Raw genomic sequence first — 18,360 nt, 5'->3', positions numbered from 1 at the left:
ATGGACTGCACATGCTTTGCATGATTATCTGTCTCTTCTTCAGAATGAAGATAAACATTGATACTGTTACAGAAAATAGTCAAATATATTTCTTTACAGGTACACAAAGTATATTTCTTCAGAAAGCCATTATCCTGAAAGCTTTGAAAAACCTACAATGCTATTTCCCACAGTGTAATGTTTAAATAAACCATTACTCATTCGTGTCTGATTAGCTCTGCCTCTGCAATAATAAGAAAGTACCGTGTAACTGATTCTGATTAGCCCAGCATAAATCCTTGTAGTAGACAAAGCAATCATAGTTTTTAAATGCTTAAATCTGTTTTTGTACATTTTAGAAATAATACTCCAAATTACAGATCTCACAAATCTTTTTAAGGCAGAAATTTTAAAAAAAATATATGTTTTTTGTATCAGTGTCTTGGGGTCACTTTTTCATAGTATTTTTTTTATCCATTGAGGAGCATATTTAGTACCTATCAAAGGTCAGGTTAGTGAGATTGGATGTCCAAAAGCGCCAGTGATCGCTATAAATTTCTTCCGTTTTCTGGAATTTGTTGTTTTTTCTTTCTTCATGTGGGATGAAGGTTGTGGGGGAGGATGTTTTTCTAAAAATAAAAAAAACTAAAGCAATGTGAGTTTTTTATAAAAACTTGATTGTGGGGAAAAATTCTCCATGAAAAAATAAAAAAAATCCTTTCACCTTATTGCTACCTAAACAACAGCAAAATTCTGTCCACGTGCTACATTTAAATTGCGACTTTAGTAAAATATCTATACAATATATATATTATAGGATATTTTTATATTCTCTGTTGCTTAAAATGAAACCAGATGTATACATTTTAAAATGTGTAAAAAAATGTTCTCTTTTTTTATTGCTAATCTACCATGGCAATTCATTTGTCTAAGGTTATGTTAGGTTAGAGGGTTTGTTGGATAATGCAGAAGTTGAATTTTATGTTTTGAAAAGGAATGGTGATGTTTTCCTTGTCATCGATTCAAGTCCAAGCCTGAATTGTTGGTTTATGGAAACACAATTGAATATACAGAACCCATGTCATTCACTGATAATGCATTAACTCATTAATTGTCCTTATAGTTGTTCTAGCTGCAGAGTCCCGCCAAGAAGGTTGATAAATACTGGCCTTACGATTGATGTTTAATTAAACCTTTCATGACAGGGATACAATTAACACATTTCAGCTGAGCATGTTAATCACTTCATGTTGCAAGAAGTTGCATTTTGATAATTGAAATGTCTTAACTGCCAAATTGCCCTCTAGGTCTTGATATCCTTTAGACACTTACACACTTCTATTAAAGCTGGTTTGCATCACTATGTTCCTGTGAAAATGTAAAACTTTCAAGTACATAGTGCATCATAAACAAATTTTATGAGAAACTTTTAAAAAAAAATTCTTTACCATATGTTGAGAAATGCTAAATCTGTGCACTCTCTGGCATTTCACAAATAAGAGAAATACTATTACTCACATATTTGAAATCTACAATTAGGGGTTATTAAAGGCCGAGTTGTGTTTTTCCCCAGTAGTTTTCAGTAAAAACTCAAATTTTTCAAGATGTATTATGCTCAGAAGCTCAAATCCAAAAATACTCCAGCTAAAACCTTTCAAGGTCATGTATAATTCATGAACTATTTGAATATTTTTGTAGCCTTCATGATGTTTGGGTTTTTTTAGTGGGTTTCACTCAAAAACTCAATAAATTTGAGGGTTTTTTTACTGAATACCAAACTCAATAAATTAGAGTTTTCGGGGGTTCCCCCGAATGCACTGATTCTAGTTTTTTATATTCAAGTTTTTTCATAAATAAGAAAACATTTCAGTTGTGCATTTATTCATGGTTTAAAAAACTCTACAAACTCGACCTTGGATAAATAATGTCTTAATGTCTAATAACATATATTCCAATATTTCCCTATACAGCACACTTTTAATTATTAATGTAAGTATACCCTAAGGGGCAGGTTAACTAAAGTCCATGGAAAAAAATCTCATCCATTTCCATATTTCCCCCCAGGGAAATTTTAAAAAAATATTATTTGCTGACAATTTTTCCCACAGGAAAGTAAAGATTTTCTATATCTAGAGAGAATTTCCTAAAAGATAATCATTATAAGAAAATATAATTCTAAGAAAACATTTTTATAACTGGAAACATTATTATGAAAAGTTGTATTAAGGTTGTAAGCATCAAAGATTTGGTCTCAAGTAACAACAAAATCTCTGTTTCATAATAACAAATTGAGAGTTATAAAGAAGAGGAAATTGGAGGGAGAGAAAAGGAAAGAGGGTAGACAGATTGCAGTGTGTGGGGGGTATAGCATTGTGTATATTTTTGTAGGAGATTGATTGTAGGAGGTGAACAAGATCTCTGTTTTGCTAGCCATCTAGCATAATAGACTTACAACATTTTCCAAAACAATTCAATATCCATTTTAAGTCACTTGTGTTGGATAAAGCCAAGGTAAAAAAAAAATTGAGTCCATCTTTTTAGACCTCAATTAGTTTTTCATACATAGGCTACATGTTGTTGTGCTGTAAATAGTATTTAATTTAGTAAAATATATATCGGACAGTGTAGTGAGTGGAAAAGTGTTCAGTAGTTAAACCCCCACAATAAAAACTTCATCTTTAAACAGCCTATTTGGCACCATTAAATACCTTCCACTCTGGTCATTAATAGTAAGTCTACAGAATCTCAATCACTTGGGATTCCTTCTCCATCAGTCACCCACTCTGCATCCTCCTGTTGGAATTTGCTTAGACATTTGGCAATAAGAGCACGCACACTTTAAAGCTATATTTCAGGTGAATGCACAGGGAATATTCTCCACAACAATGATGGGTTTGATTGCATTGGAAAAAAAAAGATTCTACACAGAGAGGTCAGTGTACACGTGCACATTTTTCAGAAGAAAATGTCACTGCTGACATTGTAGGCAAGAAATGGCATCTGGGAGAAAGTTATTCATTCAGAAAAATATGGCAGCACTGGTGATGGGATGTGATTTATGAGCAGAAAGTTATGCAGTTCAAATTTGGGAACTGTGCTCTACCCATATGGAGTGGATGTTAATTTAAATGTTATATGTCCTTTAGGATTGAACTGTGAGTTAAAAGAGTGACTGAAATTTATCAGAGCACAAGTCATATGGCTGAGGGCATATGGGAAACGAACATGTCTACGAACATGTCTAGCTCAATGCCAGATTTCAAAATTTTTAGAAAAAAAAATTGGAATTGATTTAAAAATAATGTTAAACTTGCTACAAGTTTATATTATAATGGCTTTCACAAGCTCAGTGAATTCCAAAAAAATGTTTAAACGTTTGGGTAATTTTCACCCAAAATGTTGTACATGATGTCTGCAATAAACACCTCAAATAATAGATTTTTTCATGTTTTAGAAACTATACTGTTGATGTAATGTATGCTGAGAATATCGCCTTTGTATGTATTGACTGACCAGCTGTGGTTAACTTATCCCATAATAACTATAAATGTAAAGTATATTGATCATGCATTATATCTCTCTACCAATGCCATTGTAAATGTAAATTGTTTTACATTAGCATTATGAGAAAATGCAAATATCTTTTAAAATAGGAAAAATAGAAATGGAGAATTGTATTTTAAGGGAGTTATTTATTGAATATTAGAGCTTTTTATACCTCGAATAAACTCGAATGAACTCACAACTCGAATGGTTTCTTATTTAAGATAAAACTTAAATGATAAAAACTCGGTTCTGTGAGTTTGAGTCATGAAAATAAAATTGAATCATTCGAATTGATCGAGTTTTTGGGCAAAACACTCTGAAAAAAACTTGCAGGCTATTAACATCTTTAAATGGTTCAAGGGACCTCTGCCATTGACTGCTACATGATCTTGACAGGTTAATGATGGTATATTTTCAAGCTATTTCCAGGGTTGGAGTATAATAAATCTCTAATTAAAAAATAAATAAAAAAAACCCAGAAAATTTGAACTCGAACCTTAATACAGTAAATCTGCCCCTAGTTTTACCAACATGAGAATGACACAGTATGATGGAATCAAAACCACCATTTTCCCTAACTACCTTTGAATACACTTGTACAGATATATATATTTGCCTCTTCCTTCAAAAACAGTGAGGACACATCCATTCAGAGGAATCATGAATAGGTACTCTTGCACTCAATATTACCTGGATGTACTTCACCTGCCCCTAAACTCTGGGTCATGCTGGGAAAGGCTGTACAGGATAAGAAAACATATTCTAATTAATCTCTTCTATATCTATATAATATAGCATATTAAACAAGCAAGAAAAGTTCTGCACTTACAGGTCAAATAAATAAAAAAATATTTATTTGATGGCTATGATGAATGACCTGTGTATCCATAAACAAAAACAGAAATGTTTTGCTTATTTTTCATTTCTCCTGTACCTTGGGCAGCTGTTTTTACATTGTTTGGCGTGCACCTCTGTGTTGTAGGTATGACATTTGACATAGATTGTCACAGAGGAATCCACGTTGCTAGAAAACACACATTGAAATGAAATTTGACTGTACACTCACAGGGGAAGGCTTTACACACCCTTCTACACCCTATCATATTAATGATAACCCAGGCAAACTAAGTAATACTCATCTGTGAGGTCTGTTGTACATCATGAAAATGGATCTGACAATGAGAATCTTAATCAATGAATATTGATCTCCTATTCAAAATATATAATAAACCATACAGTAAATAAACCAGTGGTAAGATATTTATTTATTTATTTGCATAATGACCAGCTATCACCAATCTAATCCTTGGAGTTGCCCCTAAACCCCTAAAACATAGGAGTAACATAAAAGGTAAGAAGATTTTGGTTCAGTACTCTGGTGTCAAAGTCCTTTATATACCTTAAATTAATCATGTTCTTTGTAATGCTTCAAAACTAAATTTTATATTTGTGGGTAAAATTATTATAATTTATGTTCAATTCATAAATTCTAAAATTAAAAATACAGTGTAAGTATGAGCTATATGAGCAGCTACTATAAAGCCTAATAAAATCTTAGGATGCATAAAAGGGATCCTAACAGCCCATGATGTTTTACTTCTTTAAAATAACCTGATCAGAACACATCTCAAATATTGTCCACTGCTCCTGGAGGTCTACAAAAGTGACAAAAATAATTACACATTTGTTTCAAAATATTTCTTTTAAAAATAAAAGGGAAAGCAAAAATGAAAGGTACAGAGGCTCAAATATGACCACAAGTCCCAAAAGTATTTCTTTAATTGTGAATATTATAGGAAAAGAGAATGCTATGGTTTTATATTTACTGGTGCAAGCTCGTTTGTCTGGTGCTTGACATTTTCAATTTGAGAAATGATGAGGCTCATTTATAAACAGAGAGTTACTGACCATGTCATGGACTGACATTTTCAATGGTTTTTGACATATTTTGAGGGTTTGTGCAATGGAAGCTGCATATGCAACATCTTCTCTTTTGTCAGGAACAAAATATAATGTGTTTTTAAAATAGGAACAATTTTTCATCCATCTTTAGTTTCCTCTACAGATATTAAAATAACATTTTCACAGTGACAGTACTAAACCTGTTTAAAATATTCCCTGAAGTGGTCATAAATGATAAAACAGGTAATAATAAGATCAGTGAAGTTCAACAAGACACTCTGTTAGGGTTTGTACTGGCAGATGCAGTCAACAGTTTTACAGTAAAATGAACAAAGCTTTGGAATTCTCTTCCTGAAAATATTTTACTGGGGCAGAACACAGGGGTAGTTATCAGTGATAGCAAGAAGCAGGGAAAGATTTTCACTGGACATCTACAATACCTGTGGTCCTTCACTGCAGCTTACCTGAACAGTTCTGATTGCCTTAAGTCAATAATGTTTTAATTATTTGTAATAGTAATACATTTAAAGTAAATAAGTTCATACTACAAGGACGTTTACAAAGAAAAACATTTATTCACGACTGCTGTCCCTACTTCTAACCTAGTTAAGTGGTCTCCCACAGTGGCTTCTCCCATGTTCTAGTAGTTGTAATAGGTGATACGCTGTTTATTTCATGTCTAAATAGAAGGAAAGCTGGAAGTAAACCTTTCCAAATGGGGCAACACAAAAAGTACCTAGTAGATTTAGCAATAACCAATAGTAACTGCCTGGCTACAGTGAAATGCTAGACGCCAAGAGACAAACTGCTTTATTGGATGTGAAAAAAACTGTGCAGATATTATTTGGCATTTGTAAACATTCAGGATAGCAAATAAGGGCTCATTTACAAACAAGCTTAAAATGTTACAACTCCATCATGCATTTATTCTCTTCACAGAACTACTTTCACCTATACATGCCACTCAAATGGCGTGTCTAGTGCAGATGCTAATTTGCTCCTATATTGTTTTGTGGTGCCCATTATTGAGGTAAAATGAAAGGGGTAAAAGCTGCAGTTTATGCAATTCTGTTTTGCACAAAGGGAAACACAACTTAATGGCCCTTATAGTTTAAAGGGGTGGTTCACCTTCAAACAGCTAGTTGTTTTCAGATAGATCACCAAAAATAACAACTTTTTCCAATGACTTTCTATTTTCTATGTGTGACCGTTTTTCTAATATTGAAGTGTGTTCTGAAGCAGCCCTGGGAGGGGGGGTCGCCGACCCTGTAAACTGTTCTAAATGGATACATTTAGTTGATACATTTATTATTTTTGTCCCTGCAGGGCAGAATCTCTGGATTTCATTACTGGCAGCTGTTAGAATTGATACAATAGTTGCTAATACTCCAGAGATGTTGCTGAGAAATGGGTCAACTCAATGTTGCAAAATTCTAACAGTTCAGAGAGCACCTGAATTACTGAATTGCCAGAGACACGAACACTCAACTTTAAACTTAGATTTTGGAAAAACAATAAATAATGGAAAGTAATTGGAAAAAGTCTTTATTTCTGGGGAACAATCTGAAAACAACTGAATTGAAAAAAGTGTTTGGAAGGTGAACAACCCTTTTAAAGTTCCTTGCTTCTCCCTCTCATCTTCCAATTCACTTGCACCATTTTTTCATGGTTATAGTATTCGTTAAAGAAGTTCAGATTTAATAATGTATTCAATAGACTTGACTTCAGAATTGTGTCTTCTGATGTCAGGAATGGATTTGCTACCTCCTTTTTTGTCTGAGAGATGTGCAGGCCTCTGTAACCTGTCAGTCATGGATTTTGTGTCAGAGTAGCAGCAGTCTTTTATCTAAATAGCAGCATTATGCTGACTGAGTGTCTGACACACACAATCTCCTCATGATCGTCGCTTGCCAATGTCTGTTGCCTTTCTAAGAAAGCAAGTATTGTGCTTTTTGAAAGCTTTTTTTCTACCTTGTATCTTAAATTCACTGTTTGGAATTGTGTGGCTATTTATTATTAACAATTTTACACATAGTGGGACCTTGCCCGCATATACTATAGTGTACACTCTCCTCAGATAACTACATTAATTATTGATTTACAAGTACATTAGAGGACATTATAGACAAATAGCAGGGGACCTTTTTACCCATAAAGTGGATCACCGTACCAGAGGCCACCCCTTTAGACTAGAAGAAAAGAACTTTCATTTGAAGCAACGTAGGGGGTTCTTCACAGTCAGGACAGTGAGGTTGTGGAATGCACTGCCGGGTGATGTTGTGATGGCTGATTCAGTTAATGCCTTTAAGAATGGCTTGGATGATTTTTTGGACAGACATAATATCAAAGGCTATTGTGATACTAAACTCTATAATTAGTATAGATATGGGTATATAGAATTTATGTAAAAGTAGGGAGGGGTGTGTGTATGGATGCTGGGTTTTCATTTGGAGGGGTTGAACTTGATGGACTTTGTCTTTTTTCAACCCAATTTAACTATGTAACTATGATATTCTGTGCCATTTCTCATTAGAGGGGTAAGATGATATCTTTGGCAACAGCACAACACAGAGAATTCTCCAAAACTCCCACTTTCCACACATGGTTAGTGATGGGCAAATTTGTCCCGTTTCGGTTCACCTCGAATTTTGCAAATTTCCAGTGAAATTCGTGAAACTGGTGGAAAATTAGTGAAATGTCGATTTTGACGCCTGCGACGATGCACATGCGAATTTTAGCAGCAAATCCGTGAATTTATTTGCTGGCAGCAAAATGGGCAAATTTATCACGAATTTGCGCCTGTCAAATAAATTCCCCCATCACTAGATATGGTAGCTAAAGTTGCCTCTACCTAAACAGAAAGCATTCTTGAATTCTAATAAAACAAGTAATTCATCAACTCAAGGGCACCAACCCATTTTAGACAAAACCTTAGCAGCTTGCATGCAGTGCTGTGTCTTTTATGTACTTTTTATGTACTAATGCAAAGAAAAAAAAAAGTATGATTCAGTGATGCAGTTTCAAAAGAGATTTTACCATAATTAAAACTAGGTCTGCATGCAGTTTTGTCCCAAAATAGAATAATGAGAACTACTTAGCACAATAACAGGAATTTTCCTTTTCTGTCAGCAATTTACTGATATTCTATAACTTCTGTATTTTGAACATAATGTCACATTGGAAAATCAATCTAGTGTTGTTACTGACGGCCCGTTTTCTCTGGAGTTAGAATCCATGCTGTCCTGGTACTATTTTTTTAGTTATCCTTATCCTACACCAAAGCCCAAACTCACCTGCCAGCACTGACTTTGCAGTAACCTTTGCCAGCATTCAACAGAATCACTGCGCAAACCTGCTCAGACAAGGGCGTGAAGAAACAGTGCAAAAGCTGGTGACTCCATACCTTTTACTTTAGCAACACTGAAAGGCACAAAATCGAAATTTACAAACAATATGCTATGTAGTGAACCTACCTACCTACCTACTGATGCGTCCCTGTTTCGGTGGGGACTCCTATCTGTACTTAGGTGGTGCAGCCCCTATTTGTAGACCCGGAGAAAAGAAGAAGCCTGGAAGAATGAATTCAGCATTTGAAGGATGTAACTGGACATTGTCCAGTTAGAGTAGGGGACATGCCACAGTATTCCAGTTTAAATTGATGTAATGTTTTGGAGTTTTCACATAGTTCCCACTTCTTGTACTTAACCAGTAGTTGTATAACATCTTTCTACTATGCTACAACTATCCTTGAAAGAAAAAAGTCTCCAACATTGCTAATTTCTTTCAAATACAGTGTCCGGAAAGCATCTTAGATAATCATGGGGAGTGCTGGGGAAGCTCTGATCGGTTGATGTGGAAAGAAAAGGGATGCATTTTCACGTCATCAGCATTTTTCTTGCTTTTCTTCTTGGTGCAGATGCCTACAGTGAAACAAAATGCATTCGCAAATGCCCTTAAGAGATGCTTAAATATGGCATAATTGCAAATTAAAAGTATTAATATATTATTATATAATTATTAATATGTATGTGCACACTCTGCCTTCAAATTACAGCAGAGAAAATATTCACAAAACAGCAAATTTCAAATTTAAATTACAGTTATAGTGATGAGCGACAGCTCAGATCCCTTTGGAAGAAGAAGAGAAGGATAAATGACATATGCATGTGTCATGCACTCATTTGTTTTTTGCCCATCTTTTTTTTTGTTATGCAAATCGATTGGTGAAAATTTACACCGCAGGGAAACGTGGAAGTTCACGGCAAATCTATACATGGCAAAAGTTTTCTCTCATCACTACTGTCAGAGCTATATCTGCACACAACAACATCGCACAGTCATGCAATCAACCATCTCATTTGTGAGCCATATGCAAATATTTGTGCACAATGCAAATTCACAAAAGATGGAAAGACAGGCACAGCAGTGCAATATTTAAATGCTTAGGAAAAACCATGGACAATACAATTGTTTGCAAATAACTATGCACTGTGCAAACTTTACAGTGATAAAGGGCACATAAGACCCGAAACATGTAGGGGCCGATTCATCAAGAGTCGAATATCGAGGGTTAATTAACCCTCGATATTCGACTAGGAACTAAAATCGTTCGACTTCGAATATCGAAGTCGAACGATTTAGCGCAAATCCTACGATCGAACAATCGAAGGATTTTAATCCAACGATCGAAGGAATATCCTTCGATCAAAAAAACTCAGGCAAGCCTATGGGGACCTTCCCCATAGGCTAACATTGAGTTCGGTAGCTTTTAGCTGCCGAACTAGGGGGTTGAAGTTTTTCTTAAAGAGACAGTACTTCGACTATCGAATGGTCGAATAGTCGAACGATTTTTAGTTCGAATCGTTCGATTCGAAGTCGAAGTCGTAGTCAAAGGTCGAAGTAGCCCATTCGATGGTCGAAGTAGCCCAAAAAACACTTCGAAATTCGAAGTTTTTTTAATTCGAATCCTTCACTCGAGCTTTGTAAATGTGCCCCGTAGTGTATTAGTAGTCGGCAATAAAATAACTTTACAGCATATGTCATGCTTTTTGAGTGCGCTCCTCAATTTCCAAGATTTAAAACTTTACAGTGATGCCTAATTTTCTCCTGAAAGCACTTGTTAAATAAGCCTCAGGATATATCAGAAATGTTATTACAGTGCATTGTCAATTATAGAGCACCGCTTCTATTAAAAAGATAAAATGGACTGTCAACCCAAAAGATAATTTTTCACCTAATAAAAAAACATAATTCTAAACAATTTTGCAATATATATTCATTACATTTTTTTACAGTTTTTTTAGGTTATTTGTATATGTAATTCTACTCACAGTAGGGCGTCACTGTTCCTTTCTATTCTCTGCCCTGGTGGCTCAGACTGTTGATACAATTTAAGACAAGGCAGCTGATTCACAGACCTGTATTTGCTGGGGAACTTTTTAATTTGCTGGGGAAGACTTTTGCAACATTGTTTATAAAGTAACAACCAAGGCCAATGCTGCTTTCAATAGCAATTTGATTTACATACATATGAAAATAAAGATTAATATGCTGTAAGTTTATTTGTATTTGATTTTTGTAGATTTCTGTTTGTTCAATAATAGAAGAGAAATCTTAGTGAATATATTTTAATATGACTTAAAATATCGGTTAAATTAGAAGCAAAATAAAATAGTTAGAAGATCTTGGCAATTAATGATAAAGATAATAGATTTGACAAAAAGAAACATATTTGTGAGGTTGCTGGGGTAGCACTTCTTTTATCTTCTTTAAGGGTATTGATTTTTGTTAAGGTTACTACAAGAAGAGGTGATCGACTGAGAAAACTCAATTATCAAGAGGCTTATTGGAGTTTTATATTGAAGGCTAGAGTTTCATATAGACATAATCAGGAATGTGAAGTTAATTGTTTTATTTAACTGAATTGTATGATCTAAATTGCACACATGTGAGCATCATTTATACTGGCAACTTCTAAAAAAATAGGACAATTGTGAGTAAATGAAGCATATAAAGTATAATGAAAGAAAGTTCTTCGCTTACACCTTTGATAAAAGGCAAGATCTGAAGCAGAAGGAACATATTCCAATGTATGTGTGTCATAGTAGCCTTGATCTTTAAGCGGTAATACATATACTCCAATGTAATATTGCAGATTTAGCACAGTTCAGTTGCATTTGATTTGGGAATGTATCAATGGAAATTACGGATTCAATCAAATTAAAGCAAATCATTTTTAAGCAATCTAATTCTGATTTATAATTATGAATAGGATGACAATGTTACAAGCTGCAAGTATATTGCCATTCACCTTTAAGGGACACATATGTTAATATACTTTGTAGAAAATATAAAAAAGTTAGCCTCTATGGCTATGTCCTTTCTTGTTACAGTATCTTAATAAACCAGGTTGAATTTACTCAGTCATTTAAAGAGCCAACTCCACCTGTTGCACTTGGGTGGTTCCTCACTAGATAGATATACAGGTGAATGTCTGTCTCTCTCTGTGTTTAGTGAGTATTGTATTACATTCAGAAACCTAGAAAATCAAACTTGAGAGGTATTTCAAGCAGTTTGATATTTTCCCCTTCCTGGCAGTCAGGAAAGTGTTTTCAATAAGTGACACATTTATCCATCAGGATGAACGTGTCAGTTTTTTCAAGTGTGTTTGTCTGCTTTCAACAGCTGAACACTTTCTTTTTAAAGGTGTGTTAAAGCACTGGTGAACTCACAACCTGCTGCAAATTGCAATTTTTGACGCCGGCGAATTTTTTCGGCGAATTTTCGCGCCCGTTTCGCGAATTTATTCGCCTGCCGCGAATCGCGCAAATTCGCCGCGAATTCGCGCCTGGCGAATAAATTCGCCCATCACTATTTATAAGCAGTAAGCCTCATATCAAATAAAACTCTTAATCATACCAGGCAGTTTACTGCAATTTCACTGGTTTTAGAATCAGTTCAAACATGGGAAGTGTAAAAACTGGGCCTCCGTGGTGCTAGCCTTTTTTTTAAACCTGATGAGAGGCAATTTAAATGTGTGTTTTGTCTGGTCACTACTGGCACATTTAACTCGATTATTATTATTATTTTATTATTTTTTAAGCAAAATATTTTAGAAAATCATTTTCCACTTGCTCTATAGTCTCAGAAGTACAAATAACATGGAGAATACTGAATGAGAGCAAACATATTAATAGAAATGTATACTAATGTAAATTACACAAAGTTACATTTTCTTGGATTCTGCTCTAGATATCTCCAGAACTGTGTAAACAGTATAGTTATAATTACTCTTTAATTACTCTTTAATGTTGCCCTTTAGAAAACATGGCAATTCATCCACTCTGAAGATTAAAACAGTGCAGCGACTTCATTTACTTTACACTTCATAGCAACAGCCATAATGAAATCTCAGTTGTACAAATAAGGCTGTGATATAAAGCATAACAAATATGAAATATATTCCACTGCAGATGATCAGCCAAGTGTGACATCAGCACCCGCAAGATGGACAGCTCTAATGTATGAATAATGTAAGGTGGCAGATGCCGTTTCTATTAGAAACCGGAACTATTTGACAGCTGTACGTTTGAAAAGCTCTTGCATAGACTTAAACACATGCTTGGCTTGCCAAAGGTTTATTATGTGATGGAATTTAAAAAAAGAAAGATCTCTAAGAGAGAATAAAAACCTGTATAGGGTTAACTAATTTACAGTTGGCATTAAAAAATGGGAGTTTTTTAGGGGGGAAACTCAAATGTTTAGAGGGAAAATACCTTGAATTTTATGAGATTTAATATGCTCCAAAGCAGCAAAAAATACGAATCCACAAATACTCCAGCTAAAATCTGTTGACGTCATGTAAAAGTCAATGGCAGATGTCCCTTTTACCCTCTTGCCTTTATGATCTTCGAGGGTTTCAGACTGATGTTTCATTCAATAATACAATGTTTGTCGGGCATCAAATAGAAAAAAGTTGTGCGATTCAAAGCTTTGCTCAGTGCTACACTTTACAAATGCTCTCCAGCCCTTCCCTAAAAGGGTAAAAGGGTAAAAGATAGCCATTCCTCTGTGTGCTCTGAACCGGAAGCTATCTTTGTAGTGGAGGAGCTTCAATAATCAAGCTTTTTCCATTACCATGGTATCTACCATTTTGCCCAAGAACACAGCAAAATAGCCCCATAAGCATTAAATTCAGACGTATCTAAAATAAATGAGTTGATGTGTAGAAAGCAGGCATGAGGTATTTCCTGTTGTGTGAAGACCGGGGACAAAGGATCCGATGTATAAGAGGAGATTGTGGATTTCTTTTGACTCAGCACCCTGGGGGTGAAAGAAGTGAGAGGCAGATGGTAGGAATGATGATAAGAAGCACCTGGCTGATAAAATCTATCATCACATGAATTATTTATTTTTACTATGAAAAATAGAGTTTCTGTAAGAAGACAGAACTACTGTGCTGGGAAAATGTGTGATTCAGTGTTTCACAAGCTATGCTGCTATACTGTATGTGCCTTGTTGTGCTGAGTTTTTGTAGCTGTAATTTGTTGAGTCACTAGATGCCACTGCTTTAACTACAGTATACAGGCTGTTATATACCAATAAGTAGGAGCCTTTTCTAATAGCAACAAGGCCTGGCTTTAGAGCATAATTAGAAATGTATCCTACCAACTGCAGTAGTGCATGGCTCGTGCCACGATGTCTTCCTGATGTAGAAGTGTTCAAAACACTGACAGATTATGGTAAAAATGTAGTTTAGGTTCAGTTACCTGGAAACAGACCTCATAAGGATTTATATTATGGACTCAAAAACTGGAGTTTTTACTTCACAGTGTAATCCTATAGACACCATTCTAGAGAGAAGATGACACTTTTTTATACTGAATGAAAATTTATCATTTTATTAACTTTCTGGCACATGCAACCATTTGAAATGGGTCCTGTGTGTTTAGGGTTTAGGGTGATCACTGAAAATTGCAGCACTGTATTAAACTGTTACTTTTTCTATGCACTTACTTCCACATATAGTTGTATATGATAGGGACCAAGAAACTTGGGGCGTTCACTCCAAATTTCAGTTCTATTTGTCCTGTCTAGACATAAATTGTCACTTATTTTTCTCATCTTATACTGACTGAACACATTTTATTAATATTCTAGCGCAAACTACCAAATCCTTTTTCTGTTAAAATCAGTCTTGTGTGAACAACTGTAGTAGAGAATATAAAATATGCTCAGACTTTGTTCATTACCAAGGTAAAAAAATAGAAAATAAGAAAATAGATAGAAAGCACCAACATAGTATACATAGTTTAAGGTGTTGCACCAGAAATTTGAGAAGAAAACAAAGTAGAACAGACAGAAACAAAACATCTGCAAATAATGGAACTACCATAAACTGGGACATGAGGTGCCCATCTTCAAGAGCTTTCAATCTGTACAATTGTGTTTACATTAGTGATTCGCGAGTATTTGCATCTGCATACATATTTATTGTATATTATGGTATTCAATATTTATATATTCAGTTATCACTTAGAATACAGTATTTGTTGTGATTCTTAATACCTGTTTATTTTATAGTAATGCAATCTCTATCTTTATACTTAGTGAGTTTATATCTTTTTGCTTTGTGTACTTTGTATGATTGCATTTTCATATATAATTTCAGGGCTCATTTAAAACTAGGAATTGAGGGCAAAGTACAAAGTGTAAAAAACAACACTTGGGCAGGTCAGAGTCCCCTCTCTCCCACGGAAACACCCCTACATAACAGAAGGGAGAACATGGATGGGACGTGACATGACTTTTCCTTGTGCAACATTAAAGTGCAAGAAAGGAAAGGACTTCTTGCATTAAATGTTTCACTCCCCATGAGTTCCCACTATGTTTTAAAACTGTTTAAGCCAATCAGATATCTCACAAAACAGTGCTGCAGCATGTGTTTAAGCAACAGGCAAAAAAGGCAGAGTTGGAAAGTTTCAGGACAGAGGAGCATTGTCCCTAAGTAATACAGAGAATCCAGTAAACATAGTCACATAACAGGGAAGGGAATTCCACCATGTTGCTCCTCATTCTTTATACTGACTGTTCGTCCAAGACATGAAAAAAATTCAAAACACATATATAATATATATATATATATATATTAGTAGTTAGGCTTATTAGTAGCTATGTGAGCCAGTCTTATGGCTTATATAACATTGATTTTGTTCTGTACTCCTGTACACTGAGGGGCTGATTCACAAACTTCGAGTGAAGGATTCGAAGTAAAAAAGCTTCGAATTTAGAAGTGTTTTTTGGGCTACTTCGACCATCGAATGGGCTACTACGACCTTCGACTACGTCTTCGACTTCGAATTGAAGGATTCAAACTAAAAATCGTTCGACTATTCGACCATTCAATAGTCAAAGTACTGTCTCTTTAAGAAAAAACTTCGACCCCCTAGTTCGCCATCTAAAAGATACCGAACTCAATGCTAGCCTATCGGGAAGGTCCCCATAGGCTTGCCTAAGATTTTTTGATCGAAGGATATTCCTTCGATCGTTGGATTTAAATCCTTTGAATCGTTCGATTTGAAGGATTTTATCGTTCGATTGAAGGAATAATCCTTTGATCGTTCGATCGCACTATTTGCGCTAAAATCCTTCAACTTCGATATTCGAAGTCGAAGGATTTTAATTCCCAGTCGAATATCGAGGGTTAATTAACCCTCAATATTCGACCCTTTGTGAATCGGCCCCTGAATGTGTAAGTAAAAAAAAATTGTAATGTAGACTGGGCAGTCCCAGCCAGTTCTCTGCCCCCCTAAGAGACCTAGCATCACAGTTAGGAACCACTAATATAGGCCGTTCTATTTTAGTAGAAGGTTTTATCGAAGACCAAACATGCGGTTTGAACATTTCAGAAGGTAGCATGGTACATTTTTACAAATGGATTTTTCTGAATGACTATGCTGTCAAAAGGAAATGTATGGAAAGCAATTTTTAATATCCACCGCGCTAATACATCAAAAATTATTATATTCACTGATCCATCTAACTAATCTTTATCCTCATAAGTACTTTTTAAACTCATGCCAGCTGTTAAATGATAGGTACTTTGTGAATCCAAGCTGGTGTTTCACTTTCAAGCAGATGTTTACAGCATGGATATGTTGACTTGCATGATCTTTTAAGTAATCTATTTCTAATTTGTTTTGAATACATTTTTAAAACTTTATAATTCACATATTGTAGATTAATATTTTTGAGCAATAGCTAAAATTTCAATGCAGTTCATATAACAATACTTATGGCATGCATGCCTATAGTAATTACACAAGCTACATTTCTTACCCATCATCACATATTCATACCCCACTGGATTATAGATTCTGAGTCTCAACCTCTCTGTTATGAGATATTATTCAGCCTTTCCATACTTTCCATCTAGGTATACTTTATGCATCAGCTGTACCAAACATGGTGCAGTAAGACCCCACCGCACCTGCTGCCTTTGAGATCAGCATGAATGGCCTACTAGCACTAGTGTAGACATTTTTATAGGAATTAAACTTTTTTTTTTTTTACAGTATTCAAAAATATTCATATAAAAGAATGCAGGGTTACTTCTATAGAAATGTATTTGTGATATCTGTATATTGCTGGACTCTATAATGCTGAATAGCATAGAAAAGTATGCAAGAGATCGGAGATAATTTTTCTGCCTGTGGTAATTTATTTATCTAGGGGTGGTATATCGACTTTATAACAGACAATACAGGTGCCATTTTAACATTGCCAAGAAATAATGGTCACATTTCATATTTTTTACATACAGTTATCATTCCAGGTGAATATGCAAAGGACAAGGATTTAATAGCAAAACTCAGTGCCAGACAGAAGATACAAAGCCTAACAGAATATAAAATGGAAATTGCTTGGGTCCTGTATATCTGGTAAAGTTTTGGGCAGCCACTTATAAATCCAAAAAGGAGAAAACAGAAACATAGGCAATGGTAATTAAAGGAATAACATTTAATTTAGCATTAAAGGAAAGTCTTAACAAATAGTTATTATGCTTTTTATTGGGGCATACACAAGGTTATTATTTCCAATGTAAAGAAAACATGAGTTAACAGAGCACATTTTTCCTGTGGAACCAGGAGAACTGCATCAATGAGACAAGTTGAAAAACTCATGCACCAGAACACCTCTGTGTAAAAGCCCTAAAGAAAGGATGATTGTGCTCAACATGTACAACTATAGTTATTTGGCTAGATTATCACTAGGGATTCACTTGAAAGAATGGATTACAGTACAGAAATGGCTATACTAAATTCCCTGGTGGCCTTTAATTGCTCTTGCTTACTGCACTAATGCAACTTTAGCAGCTATGTTTTTGTGATGTTTTACTAGGAAACCCAATAGTTTAAAATTCTCCTTTGATAATATGGTATATGTGCAAAGTCTTCTCTGTGGAAAGGTGGATCTATCCTTTACTTCTCAGGCATTTAGGGGCACATTTACAAAGCTCGAGTGAAGGATTCGAATTAAAAAAACTTCGAATTTTGAAGTGTTTTTTTGGCTACTTCGACCATCGAATGGGCTAGTTCGACCTTCGACTATGACTTCGACTTCGAATCGAACGATTCGAACTAAAAATCGTTCGACTATTCGATCGTTCGATAATTGAAGTACTGTCTCTTTAAGAAAAACTTCGACCCCCTAGTTCGGCAGCTAAAAGCTACCGAACTCAATGTTAGCCTATGGGGAAGGTCCCCATAGGCTTGCCTATGTTTTTTGGATCGAAGGATATTCGTTCGATTCGAAGGATTTAATCGTTCGATCGAACGAATAATCGTTCGATCGTTCGATCGAAGTATTATCGCTAAATCGTTCGACTTCGATATTCGAAGTCGAACGATTTTAGTTCCTGGTCGAATATCGAGG

The sequence above is a fragment of the Xenopus laevis genome, chromosome 8L (genome assembly GCF_017654675.1).
Source record: "Xenopus laevis strain J_2021 chromosome 8L, Xenopus_laevis_v10.1, whole genome shotgun sequence".
Lineage (NCBI taxonomy): Eukaryota > Metazoa > Chordata > Amphibia > Anura > Pipidae > Xenopus > Xenopus laevis.
The sequence above is the reverse complement of the archived record's forward strand: the minus strand, read 5'-3'. Positions refer to the sequence as shown.